Here is a 14,952-nt window from a genome sequence, read left to right as displayed (position 1 = left end):
CAAATGCATCTGCGGAAATTGCAAATCGCATTGTTATGATGACTGAACTTACGCATTCATAACATGTTGGAAATACTGACGGTGTGAGACTCTAAGAAAGCAAACCCATATCATGGACGTGCGTTAGAAGCAGAGATGTGTTCTTAAATTTCTGGAAAATGAACTGAGAATAGTAATGACTATGTAGAAAAATTAATTCTTGAGTATAAAATATCGTTCGTTTTAATGGTACTACTTCCGCCTTCTTAGCTCTTTAACATTTTCAGGTAAAAAGGAAGACTTAATTTTAGAACGCATCTTGCACATTGTATATATATATATATATATATATACTAGCATGGGTGCCCGGCGTTGCCCGGGTGTTTGGAGGTGTATGCTGAGCAAAAAAAAGGGGGTAATTTTTTAAACTTTGACCCCTATTATGACCCCTGAAAATTTATTGTTTTGGGCTCAAATCAAGTTATTAAGTTAGATTCATGTCCACGGAAGCTATATCTAAAATTTAAAGTGTGTAGACCCAAAATTGTCGGAGAAGTTTGGTAGAGTTCTCAAAGCTCAAATCGTTGAACTTTGACCCCTTAATCGCCAAATTTCTGGCTAAAAACCGATCACATAGATTTTTCCAAATCTCAGTACCCTGTATATCAAATTTCGAGTCTGTAGACTAAAAATTGACAGAGTTATTTCGTAGGGAAATGTACACAGACACACACACACACACACACACACACACACACACACTTTAACTTTTATAGATATATAGATTTAAAATTTGAGTCTGACAGAATGACAAAATTATATTGCAAACCGATATATTAAACAAACGAACTTCAAAGAGACAAATGAACACATAAGTAAAAACAATTTGTATTAGAAAACATTTATTATTCCACGTCTTTTTTTACAGACCTGACGACTGAGGTTCGCTCTTAATAAAAATTGTTTTTTATAGTCTTAATTTTGACTTCCTTTTTCATAAAAAACTAAAAAAAAATCAAGAAAGAAAAGAAATTTAATTTTATTTTTTCATTAATTTCTTTCTGTGCAAAGCAATTCTTTCAAACTTACTCTGTTTCCAAAATGTTTTTATTTTATTCCCCTCCCCCTTCATTCATTTTCCTCCGCATCCTGGCAAGATTACTGTACACATAGATTCGAAAAAATAGTCAAAAACAAATATATAAATAAATGTTATCAAAGGCAAGATAAGTTACTTTTCTACCTAACTGGATATCTTTTTTGTGTTTTTATTCAATGTAATATATTTATTCAGCGCGAAAAACATACAGTGTTTACCGATGTGTTGGAAAATTCAAGATGGCGTCTCACACCCTCTTTAACACCGTAAGTTTGGGAAAAGGTGTTATAAATAAAAAACTATACAAAATACTATTAAAAACCCGCCGAATATATGTCAACCTATGTCACGGTAACATATATTGAGCGAGTTTTTAACAGTATTTTAACAGGGCACATCGTAAAAACTGACCCATTAATTTTCCTGAAGTAAAAACTATATAGTTTTTAAACTTTTAAAACTGTACATTATAAAAAGAAAACTGTTCGAGTGATTTTTTTTTTTTTTTTTTACATGGGTGTCACCACTTATCAAGGCCCAGAGGCCACTCAAGGATAAGGGTTAATAGGTATACATTAGTCATTGTGATTTTAGCATAGTAAACAGTGGGAATTTTGTAACTTGGATTACTTGAAAAAGAAAACTGTTCGAATGATTGAAAATGAAAACAAAATAACAATGTAAATATATTGATAAGAAAAAAACAAAAACAAACGAAGTTTCCGTTTCAGGAACCCGAGTTTAATTTTATGTCGTAATCATTCAACTCGTTAGCGGTTTTATTCAGCGATTAGGGATAACCATACGACATATCTAATTACCAAAGCGATTTTTTTTTAATTTTTTTTTTTTATTAAAACTAAACCTGTTTAGTTTTAATGAACCAATTTTTTTAAAGCCAACACTTTAGTTATTTTGAGAGCGTGCAACTGCACCCGAAAGGTTGATTAGGAAACTCCAAATCCTTTTATGACTCGAAAAAAAAGGGCTTTTTATCGGCTTAAATGATAAACTAATGTTAAATATTAGTATTTGCCATCGATTCTGAAATAAAATGAAATCCTGACATTGTGATCATTTTTGCAGGTGTTATGTGCCAAATATTGAAATAAGAATGTTTAAATTCAATTATTGTAATTTAAGTCTTTAATTTTAAAGTCGATTTTATTTATAAAATATCTTTTTAGAAATCAATCTCAAAAACAATCTGAACAATAAATCTCTTTTGTTATGGCTAAGTTTTTGTCAAGGGTAGAAATTATAATAGACAAGTATTCATCCCTGATGACATTTTACCGATTTCCTGGTTTACAGGTATTCTTGCTAAATTTCTTCGAAAGAATTGACATAAACAATACTTCAACTAAATACGTATATTTCATGCAATAATGACTTTTATTTCTTCTGACTTTTCCTAAACTAAACATAAAACATCGGTTAGGGTTAGTTTAACATTCTGTAAAAGTACCTTCCGTTTTTTTTTTTTTTGTTTTTTTTTTTTTTTGTACTTCTGCAGAGAAGGTAAAAAACCGATAAAAACTGGATATATTTTTCGTGTTTTTATTCAATTTAACATGTTTATTCAGCTCGAAAAGAATACAGTGTTTACCGATGTGTTGGAAAATTCAAGATGGCGTCTCACACATTCTTTAACACCGTAAGTTTGGGAAAAGGTGTTATAAATAAAAAACTATACAAAATACTATTAAAAACCCGCCGAATATATGTCAACCTATGTCACGGTAACATATATTGAGCGAGTTTTTAACAGTATTTTAACCGGTTTTTTATTTATTACACCTTTTTCCAAACTTACCGTGTTAAAGAGAGAATCGGCCGCCATCTTGAATTTTCCAATACATCGGTAAACACTGTATGCTTTTCGAGCTGATTAAACATGTTAAATTGAATAAAAACACGAAAAATTTGCCTTTGATAACATTTATTTGTTATATATTTGTTTTTTGGCAACTTATTCGAATCTAATTTAAGACCACGAGTGAAATGAGAAAAAGAAGTCAGCGGGTTTGGTTGCCATAACAACGTGACGGTAGTGAACGTGTGTGTGTGCGTGTGTGCGCGTATTTCGTGTAGTTTAGTTTCGCATAATAGTTTCGTATTTTTTTAATTTGTAAATAACAAGTTATTAAAAAATTAAACTATATATCTATCTATATCTATATATCTATAAAAACAGAGATGTGTGTGCCACAGACGATTTCTGATTGGTTAATCCAATAATCACATCTCCTAAAAAACAATCGTTTCTACGCTCTTACCTTTACCATAAAATATTATGGCTTTATTTATTGTCCATCTTGGAAGGGTTTAATTTTTTAATAACTTGCCTTTGATAACATTTATTTGTTATATATTTGTTTTTTGGCAACTTATTCGAATCTAATTTAAGACCACGAGTGAAATGAGAAAAAGAAGTCAGCGGGTTTGGTTGCCATAACAACGTGACGGTAGTGAACGTGTGTGTGTGCGTGTGTGCGCGTATTTCGTGTAGTTTAGTTTCGCATAATAGTTTCGTATTTTTTTAATTTGTAAATAACAAGTTATTAAAAAATTAAACCCTTCCAAGATGGACAATAAATAAAGCCATAATATTTTATGGTAAAGGTAAGAGCGTAGAAACGATTGTTTTTTAGGAGATGTGATTATTGGATTAACCAATCAGAAATCGTCTGTGGCACACACATCTCTGTTTTTATAGATATATAGATAGATAGATAGAAGATAGATAGATATATATATATATATATATATATATATATATATATATATATATATATATATATATATAAGCGAAAATATGCGTGTGTGTATGCGAGTGTTAATGTGTGCATTTTTTTGTATGTCTGGCAAAGGCTTTCTCAGGTGGGGGACGCTCAGGAGGAGTTACCGTTTCTTAAAACTTTTTATATACTCCCTGGATTATAATATCTCCGATTTACGAAAGGGGGGTCGTCTCTATCTTTTATTTTATATAATTCACGCTATCCCGTGGTCCCGCATGTTTGTTCGTGTTTTTCCTTAAAAAGCGAAACTAAATCGAAAGCAAAGCGAATTTCTCTGCCCTTCATGCCGAGACGTCCAGAAAGCAATAAGCTTTGATCAATACGGGGAAACCCCTCATATCAGACAATTGCTATTCATTTGGACACTCCCCTTTTTATGGGAGGGCTGGTTTTCTCAAACATCTTGGAGAAATAAACAAATACGCAAAAACCTTCAAGCTTAACTGACTTGAAGCCAGAATTAACTGTGTGATTTCATTTCCCTATGGCGTGATGTTTGACCTAGAAAAGCAGACGTTCGTTTTTTAATCGTTTAATTTCAGCTATTCTCACTTCTTTGCCTTTTGATCATGGCGGAAACATATCACGTTTTCTTTTCCGCCTTCGCCTCAACGCTTCGTGGTCGAGCCTACCTGCCTACCAGAACTTTTTTCCTACACACACACACAAACACTCGAGCAACGCCGGGCAACGCCGGGCAACGCCGGGCAACGCCGGGCAACGCCGGGCACCCCCGCTAGTATATATATATATATATATATATATATATATATATATATAAATGACAAAAGTCTATATTCCAAGTTACATGATGTTGGCCATTTTACAATTTATCCCTCCGTGTATGCTGACATTCGCAATCCTTGACAGCACCTGTTTCGTAGCACAAAATCGTTCATTTAATTATTATATCAATCAACGAATCTATTCTGCCCTTAACTCATCAGAAGAAATAGCACCCATCTAGAGAAAATAGAATCCATATGGGCATGACAACAAAATCCGAAAATGGAAACAGAAGTTGCAATTACCTTTTATTTTTCTTTAATTAAATCATTTTGAATTTTCAAGTAAAGTCACTAAAATTTAAATTTCGTATTAATAAATCGCATTCATTTTGACATACACTACTAAAAATATTTTATTTAATATTTTATTAATTTATTATTTATAATTAATCTATAAATGTTTTTACTTAGCTAATATTAATCATTGTAATATCTATAACATATGTCTATATATTTATTTAATTTATACGAAGCAAATTTCCAAATATATTGTGGTTTATTTCTGATAATAACAACAGTTGATTTGATCTAAATTTTATATCTATACAAAATCTACTTTTATTAATATTTTAATTAAATTTATAATTCCATAAGCTATAATTCTTTTATTCTCGTTTAATTATTTTAATAAATCTTTCGTATCTTTGATATAAGATTTTCCTGTATAATATTTTTTATGATAATTGTTTATAATTAGTTAAAATCCAATAACTCATTTTCGAATTTGAATAAGTTATCTTCATTTTTGCAATTTTATTATATTAAACTTTTTAACGCATTGATAAATAATATTTTTTGTTTTATTGTTTGTTATCTATATATTAATACGATAGCGTGTGTGTTCTTTTGGTGGTTGTATACGCGCGCATGTGTGTGTGTTTTAATGTGTCGGTTCTGATTTATGTGTGGGTGTGTATATGTATATGTATGTGCATAGGAGTGTGCCTTGCATTTCATGTTTTTATTTGTTGATATTAGGCTCTGTTTAGTTCAGGAGTGAATCTTGTTATGCAGTTTTTTCCCTGTGTAAGTAAATAAAAATAATTGTCTGTTTGGAAGATTGGCATTATTTTGAAATTATTTCCATTGCATGTGTACGTGTTTTAAAACATAGAGGTGTATGTTATCTGCAATTTTGATGTTGCTCTTATGTAAGGCCACTCTATTGCTGAAATTTTTAGTGGCACCTATGTAGGATTTGTTGCATGCTGTGCATCTTAGTGCATATACTACATTTCTGGAGGTGCAATTTAGATCCTTTTTTATTTTGAATGTTTGTGTTGGGTTTTGGAATGTATATGTGTTTCCTTCTATTATTATGTCACATTCTCCACATCGCGGTTTGTTGCATTTTGTAACCCCTTTTGTAGTATGTGGAACGAGTTTTGAGGAAGTCAGGATGCGTTTTAAGTTTTTGGGTTGGCGTTTGCTTTTTATTATTTTTGTTGTTTAAAGTATGTTGTTTAGTTTGTCGTTCTTATTGAGGAGGATAAGGTTTTTTGCTATCTGTGTAAATAGTTCTGGGTTGTTTGTGTTGTGTGTGGAGACGTATGCTAAAATTTGTTCTTTGTTGTGTTCTTTTGGGATTCTTAGTTGGTCTATTGGAATTTTTCAGCCAGTTCAATACCTTTCTGTATTAGTGGTAGTGGATATCCTCTTTTCCGCAGTGTTATTTGTAGTTCATTCAGTCTAGTCGAATGGAGGTGTCTGTCTGTTACTATAGTGCAGACTGTACGTGCTAGGGAGTAGGGTATTGATTTTAGACATTTTTTTAGGATAGTGGCTTTTGAAGTGGAGGTATTGTTGAGTGTCTGTGGGTTTGTGGTAAATGTCTGTAATTATGTTGTTGTTTTTTATTGTTACTAGGATGTCTAGGAAAGGAACATTTTAATATTTAAAAATATTTACTTCGCTTATTCTTATGTTTTGATTAACACCCCCCTGCCCGAGCACACACACACCTCTACAACACCCGGGCAACGCCGGGTACCCCATCCCCCCGCTTGTTCCGTAATAAAAAATCGATAACAAATCTCTCGGCCGGCGGAGACAAAAAATTAAGCAGTTATTTTTTTTTTCATTGTTTATTTTTTTACGTTTGTTTATTGAGAGAGAGAGAGAGAGAGAGAGAGAGAGAGGGAGAGAGGGTTTCGACTATAGCTAATGGCACTTAAATCATTTATGTTTTTTTACAAATAATGTTATCACGAATTCTTCATAAGTTTTGGTTTCGCTTTCGATTATGGCTGAAGGAACTCAAATTGTATATATATATATATATATATATATATATATATATATATATATATATATACACTCAAATTGTATATATATATATATATATATGTATATGTATATGTATATATATGTATATATATATGAATATGTATATATATGTATATATATATATGTATATATATATATATTCATAAGTTTTTATTTTGCTTTCAGTTAGTTCAAGCTAATACACCCAAGTAATATGAATATATATATATATTTTTTTTTAAATCGCAACTTCATAACATATAAAAATCGATAGAAAATTAACTTTATAATAATGTATACGAAATCTGCAAGAATATATCATATTTAAACGTACTTTTCGACCGGGCTTTACCGGGCGTTCGTGCTAGCTTAGATAAATACTTTGGCAGTTTTAACCAAAAAGCTAAAATGATATCAGAGCGTCTCCATTTACACTGAATATCTACAGAATGTCAACATCAATATATTACGTATGAATGAGTCCCCTGTGGAATTTCCACAGGTCCCGCTATTTATATATTATTAGTTTATTAATTATAGGTGTATCTTAAATATTAACATTAAATAACATTTAAATATAGTTAATCTATACTTGTTAGTTTTTATCTATTAATACTTCTCATTATTAATCACAAACAAAACGATTAGCTGATATCCTTATTAGTTTTCCTTTCATAATTAGATTTCCTTAACTCTAATTTATTGAATTCAAGTATATCCCAATTTGTATTGTTTCTAATCATATCGCAATATATATTAATTAGATCCCATACTTAATTTATTTGAAACCTATCCGTAAATTCAAAAGTAATAAAGTATTCCATATCCTTTAAGTTATTGTTTTTTATTAATATTATTAACTGTGATTATTATTGACATATTTTTCTTCGATCTTTCATATATTTATTAATTAATTTGTGAATTTTTTTTCAATGTTATTTTAGTTTATGTTGTGTATTGTATTTTATTTTTTATTTTATATCCATAAATAATAAATAAGAATTTTTATTTAAGTTAAATTTAAGCTATTATATATTTATAACGTTATTAGCTAAATATTTAATTTTATTTAATTACTACTATTTTTATTTATTTATCTATTTATTTTAATTTACTCTAAAAACTAACTGTTTTTCCTTTCATTTTCCCTTTTTATTTATTTAATGAATTTTTGGAAAAAAATAATTAAATAAATAAAAAAGGGGAAAAGAGGTTTTTAAAGTAAGATTTTCATAATAATTAAATTTAAATAAATAGATACATAAAATAAAAAATACTATATTTTCTGATAACACTACGCTCTAGAACAGACACTACGGTAAAACTAATGAACGTATATCTAAGGAAACTGCTAAAACTCTAGAGGAAGACTTCCAGTCCTTAGTGGAATAAGGCCGTTACTGCTTGGTAACGCTCAATGCTGTCAAGACTAAGCTTATTTCCTTTAATAATTACAAGAAATCTTCTCAACCACTGATTGCCCACTATATCTCAGTGCCACGGTTGTTAACACACTTTTCAGCATGGCTGAGTTGTGATTTGGCCATAAGCGCAGAGATACACAGTAATGCAACCCTAGAATTCCATTTCCTGTATCGGCCTCTTTTTCGTGCGGACAGCATGAAGTGAGCACGTATTTTTCTGTCTCTCTGTAAATGAGAGGAGGGGTTAGTTAGTTTAATTTTGAAGATTAGCAAGTGTAAATTGTCTTTGTGTATATATTGTATACATTTGTAGAATAAATAGTTTATTGTATTTCTCATATATGTTACGATTGTGTCGGGTTGTGTGTTTTCTTGTGTCTGCCATAAGTGTATCCATTAAACAACGGAGCGGCCCTGAAGACAATGAAAGAAGATTCCAATCAGAATTCCCCCAGGGTGAAAATGTCATCTTGAGAGAATAGAGAAGCCACACACCCACATCCAACATCTCAGGTAAGATTTTCTTCTCGATACACCGACCCTAATGACTGGCCCAGTTCATGGGATTGTTTCTAAGACATTTAGTGTATCACGTGAGGCCGGTCGCACACCAGTGACCGGCTGATCGTATTATACCATGACAAATAATTAGGGCTATGACAACAGCATATTCTTTTCATTGTTTTGACTGTTGAGTATATATCCGTTAATATGTTATATGTTTTTATATAGACGGATGTGGTTCTCGGTTAATTATGTATGCCTAACTGTGTCGGATATATACCCGAGAGTCACAAGAATGAAAAAAATATTCTGTTGTCACAACCCTACTAATAGTACCGTGCCTGAAAGTACTTCCCTGAAGCCCCTAACGTTAACATTCATAGAAAACATGAACTGGAGCAAATACATACATTGAAGTAATTGCCAGGGTTGCTGCGAGGAAAGCGGGAACGCTTTATCATGCTGAAAGGTTCTTACACCTGAGTTTATCCTGTACCTCCACAAGGCCCCTATTCACCTATGCATGGAATATTGTTGCCACATCTGGGTTGGTGCATCTGCCATTAATCTCTCGCTCCTAGACAGGCTTCAAAAAAGAGTTGCCAACCTAACAAGTCCTGAACTATCAACTAACCTCCAACCTCTGTCCCATCGCCGAAACGTGACATCCTTGTGCACGTTTTACAAGTATTTCAATGACAAGTGCTCTGACGAATTCCAAGCACTAGTCTTCCTTCGACGACAATACTCTCGACAAACCCGACAAGCAGCAAAATCCCACCCCTACACTGTAGAAATTCCTAGATGCCGTAAAGCCTTCTACTCGAATAGTTTGGGGTTTTTTTTTCCTTCGCACTGATGCACTTTGGAATTCTCTCCCGGGCCTCTGTTCCCTCACTGTACTGACATGCAGAAATTCAAGTGTAATGTAAACAGACAGCTCGCTACCCAACTCCCTAAATAGTATCCCTGCAAATTTGGTCCCAAACAATAACGCCTCATGACTAACTGGCTCTGTACCTTCTTTGAGGTAAAATGAGAATAAAAAAATTATTAAAAAATTTTAAAAAACAGTTTGAGAAAAGAAATTAAAATATTTTTGTCTACTTCCTACTAGATAATTGCCTTAATTGAAGAAGAGAAAAAGAACAAGATTTCTTCGATAAAGTGACTGTTAGTAATAATTAAATATGATCATACACGAGGCTTATTAATATGTTTAAGCTGATATGTTTTATTTCTTATTATGAAACAGTTTAAATAAATGTCTACCATATTTGATGTCTTCGAAAACATTGTGCTGAAATGATTTCGAACTCTTCCATTGTTGCAAGTCAACGCAATAACTAATTAGGAACAAAAAGTTTGATCTCCAATACTTTCTGTTGTCTTTAAAACTTTTTAAAATAACAAAGAAAAAAAGCACCAGAATAATTCCCTGTCGACTCGTATTGTCAAAACTGCTATTCACACAGACATTCGAGAGGAAGACGAAACGAAATTTTAACGAAATTCACAAGCCATTCTTTATCATATTTATCAATGAGATTTTTTTTTCGTTCCGTTTCCGTATCTGCATTTCTTTTTTTACATGAACTGCGTCTCAGCGCAATTTTCTTTTTCAAAGCGTCGCTTGTTGTCCAGTCAAAAATGATTTGTCTTGATTATTTATTTCTAATTTTTATTCTCATTTATTTTACACTGTTTTTTTTTTGTTTGTTTGTATGTTTATTTTTTAGTATTCAGGAGATTTAATTAATTTTATTAAATTGTTTTACATTTTGGTAGTAATATTTCGTGTTTTGCTTGTAAGCCTACGGTTGTGATAAGTTCTATTCAGCTCACAACTATTTCATCTGTCGCCATTTTCCCCTGTTTTTGTCTTTCTGTCTAAGTACTTTTTGTTTGACATTTGGTTAGCATTAGCTAAGCTTTCACTGGCACAGGTTCAAGCTAAACGAGTTCCGAATGCAAATAAAACACATTACGCATATGCATTCGCTTTATTAATCAGTGCTAAAGACAGGATCGATCACGTCTGAGTCACCATTTATATAGGTTTGGAATCGTCCTAAAGGTGTAATAGACAAGTTACTAAAATAGAAATGATTTTAAATTATACAATGTACCAATCATTATACAAGTTAGAAAAGCATTTCATCCAAGGCACAAAAATTGTTAAACAAAATGTTTTTACTATAGGCTTTAAAAATAAAGGTACAAGATTCAATTTGAAATTTATTTATCTTCAGAGTGCACTTTTATAAATTTTACAAAGTAAGGTATAAAAATTTAATTTAAATTGAATCAAAAAATTACCTTGGATTTATTTTATGTAATGTAGATTCTGTTGCACTTTTTAAAAAAAATCATTGAAAATTTTATATCTATATCATTAATTGCTAGATGAAAGATAATGTTTTTAAATTGCAACAAAATGTACATTACATAAAATAAATCCAAGGTAATTTTATTATTATAGAGCCAATTGTCTATTGTTTATTATATTGTACCTAATATATAGTAGTGATTTCAAAAGTTAACACAATATATGAATATATAAATACATAACTCGGGTGTCATCAATTAGAATCGATACCAAAATATTTAGCACTCTCGCTTTATTCTTTACCGTTTGAGCTAAAAACAGAGATACTAAAATTCTAAAAAAGTTCACCGACGTTAACGTATGAATGTATTTTGACTTTTTAGCAGCTATTGTTACCGGATAAAAACCAAATCGAATTTATTTATGGATTCAAATCTCCTCTATGTCAAGTTTTAAGTCAGTGGACCAAAATTGACAGAGTAGTTTTGTATGATCGTTCAGCACACAAACAGAAAAGGTCACTTTGTGCGAATGGAAAATTAAATTAACTTTCTTGGCCTTACATTTTTGGATTTTACCGTCATAGGGTGTTTTTCCTTTCACCTGGTTGCCCATTCACGTGAAATCAACTTTTTCTTCACCATGTTCTCTCTGCTTCACTTTTTGTTATCAAGTAAGATTTTTGACTTACTTGCAGTTTCATTAAATACTTCTGTATGCAAAATCCGATCCCGCATTTTGCTATTTTCTACCCTCTGATGAGAAGAAAAGTATTTCTTCGAAACTTCGCGGATTAAGGACTATCCACTTATTAAGTGTTTCTTTTTCAGATTAGATATGTTTTTAACTCTTTTTCAAAGTGTTTTTAACATGTTTTAACTATTTGCTCTTATATATATATATATATATATATATATATATATATATATATATATATATATATATATATATATATATTCTAAAAGATTAAATTTTCTTATAAAGGCCGCCTAGATAATTTTACCAACACCAGTTAACTTTCATGCCTGGGGGTTAACTACATCCGATCGATGCAGGGCATATAGGAAAACTGGCAACTTCGAACATATTCTCACTGGATGCAAACATTTCCTAAGAAGCTACACGTGGAGACACAACGAAGTATTGAATATTGTTGTGGAGGATTGGAAGATAGGTTATATGACTACCAATACAACCCAAAATGTCGCCAGTACAGCAGTTCGTTTTGCTAAAGAAGGAAATAGTTCAAAATAGTTTCAAAGACTCTTTATCTAAAAGTAGTTCCTTTAAACTCCTCGGTCTAACGTTCACAGGAAACGTGAGTTGTAACAATTACATTGAGAGCATTGCCATGACCGTTACGAAAAAGGTAGGTTCTCTCTACCGTGCTAGAAAGCTACTAACACCAAAAGTATCATGTACCTCTATAAGGCCACCATTCGCCCATGTATGGAGTATTGTTGTCATATTACTAGTCTTTCGCTCCTAGACAAGGTTCAAAAGAGAGTCGCCAACCTGATAGGTCCTGAATTGTCATCTAAGCTTCAGCCTCTGTCCCATCGACGAAATGTATCATCCCTCTTCCTGTTCTGCAAGAACTTTAACGGAGAATGCTCCGATGAACTGCAAGCACTTTTGTTAGAGAACAGGTCACCTGTTCTTGTAAGTAAGTAAAACTGAGATAGGATAGTCCGAGAATTCGAACTTGGGAAGTAGATTTGTAATTAAGATTCAGGAGAATTCCGATCGAGAGTTTAAAATAAATAAGCAGATTTTTGTTGAAAAAGGAATTCGTTGTTTAGTAATGTTATTGAAAAAGAAAGTTGATTCAATTCTGTTTATTGAAGAAGGGATTTGAAACGAAATAGGAAAATGTTAAAACATATTTGAAAGTAGGTTAGTCCGAAATAGTTTAGAGAACTCTTGTTGTAGACATGTGAGGAACAGTGCATGTTTAGACACGTGAGGCATGTCAGGCCGCGGGATCGATATGCACGTTGTTTGGTCATGCAATGACGTCATGGAAGAGATGAGTTGTCAATATAGTTAGAGCTTTAGTGAGACAAACAGAGAGTAGTCAGAGAGAGTCGAGTCAGTGTCGAGGCAGAGGTCAGACAGGGTCGGACAGACAGAGATGACATCCCCTTGGAAGCGAAGGTAGAAGTTGAAATCATGTAGAAACTTTGAATTCCTTGATGCGAAATCATTGACCGGTCAAAGAAATAAAGGACGTCATCATATTTTGTAACAGCTGTCTTGTGTTGTGTCATTCAACAAACAAATGCATTTATAAGAACTTGTATTCCACTTATCTGTATAAAGAACTTTGTGTATAAAATTCATATAAGTAATGTGTCTTCATCATCTTAAGAATGTTTTCCCTCTCAGCTGTTCCTTCTTTATGATAAAAGAACTGATAATCATCATCTCAAACATATATGTGTTAAAGGAATATAATGTTTATAGAAACACTCCCAGAACTGTCATAACTGTATAAATGTCAATCTCTCTTCTATCTATAAATCTATGCCCCTCTCATTGTGTATTACATGTCACTGTCACATTGAAATGTACCCTGTCTGTATCTCACTTACATGAACACTCTAAGACGAACACGCAGCAACAAACATATAATTCGTCATCTATAATAAGACCACTGCATAACACTTTTACTCCCTCGGCGTAAATACCCCCGACAAACCCGACAAGCAGCTAAATCCCACCCCTACACAGTAGAGATCCCTAGATGTAAGAGAGCCTTCTACTCCAGTAGTTTCTTCCCAGGTTTTCCGGGTTTCTGCTTCCCCAACTGTACTGACATGCAGAAGTTTAAGTGTAAGGTGAACCGACGTCTTGCTGCCCAGCTCCCCACATAGTACCCCTGTAGTTTATGTCCCTGATAGTAGCCCCCTACGTCAAAGTGGCAATGTGCCTTGTTTGGGGTTAAAATGTAATTTTAAAAAAAATAATTTTATATTTATGCAAAAATAGTCAAATATCGTCATTCATGGATGCACGGACTGGTGCGTTTTATTTAACTTAAAACGCCGGTTCGTATTTCCAACTGATCAGCGTCCAGATATCATCATTTGGTCCGTTAATTTGAACACAAGTTTCATCATCGAATTAACGGTTCCATTTGAGGAAAGTTTGGACTGAGCACACCAGTGAAAGTTAGAAAGATAACAATCAAACAAAGTCTGGAGCGCTCTGGGCTAGTGATAATGATGCTTCGGCTCGAAACCATGTCTGAACCCAGAGTCATTATCTGATGAAGGCTTTGTTGGAAGCAATGCTGGTGTACAAGCAACGGTCATTGTATAAAAACTTTTATATTTATATACATATCTATATGTATATGTGTGTGCGTGTGTGCGTGCGTGTGTGTGTGTGTATGAATAAAATACAAACGATGACTGACGTTATGCTAATGAAAAGGAAAACCAAATATACATAAATGGTAATCAACGTTTCGTTCCCATTTTCAGAGGACATCATCAGGATTTGGTAAAAAAAAAATGTTGAAGAAACAAGTTACAGACCATAGATCCCCTTCATCCGAATGTGGTCTGTAACCTGTTTCCTCAGCATTTTTTAACCCAATCCTGATGATGTCTCTCTGAAATAGGAACGAAACGTTGATTACCATTTATGTATTTTAGGTTTTCCTTCTCATTCGCATTATATATATATATATATATATATATATATATATATATATATATATATATATATATATATATATATATATATATTACTG

Source organism: Euprymna scolopes, chromosome 21, assembly GCF_053919585.1.
Source record: "Euprymna scolopes isolate OS-2025 chromosome 21, ASM5391958v1, whole genome shotgun sequence".
Taxonomy (NCBI): domain Eukaryota; kingdom Metazoa; phylum Mollusca; class Cephalopoda; order Sepiida; family Sepiolidae; genus Euprymna; species Euprymna scolopes.
This window is presented reverse-complemented; position numbering follows the sequence as displayed.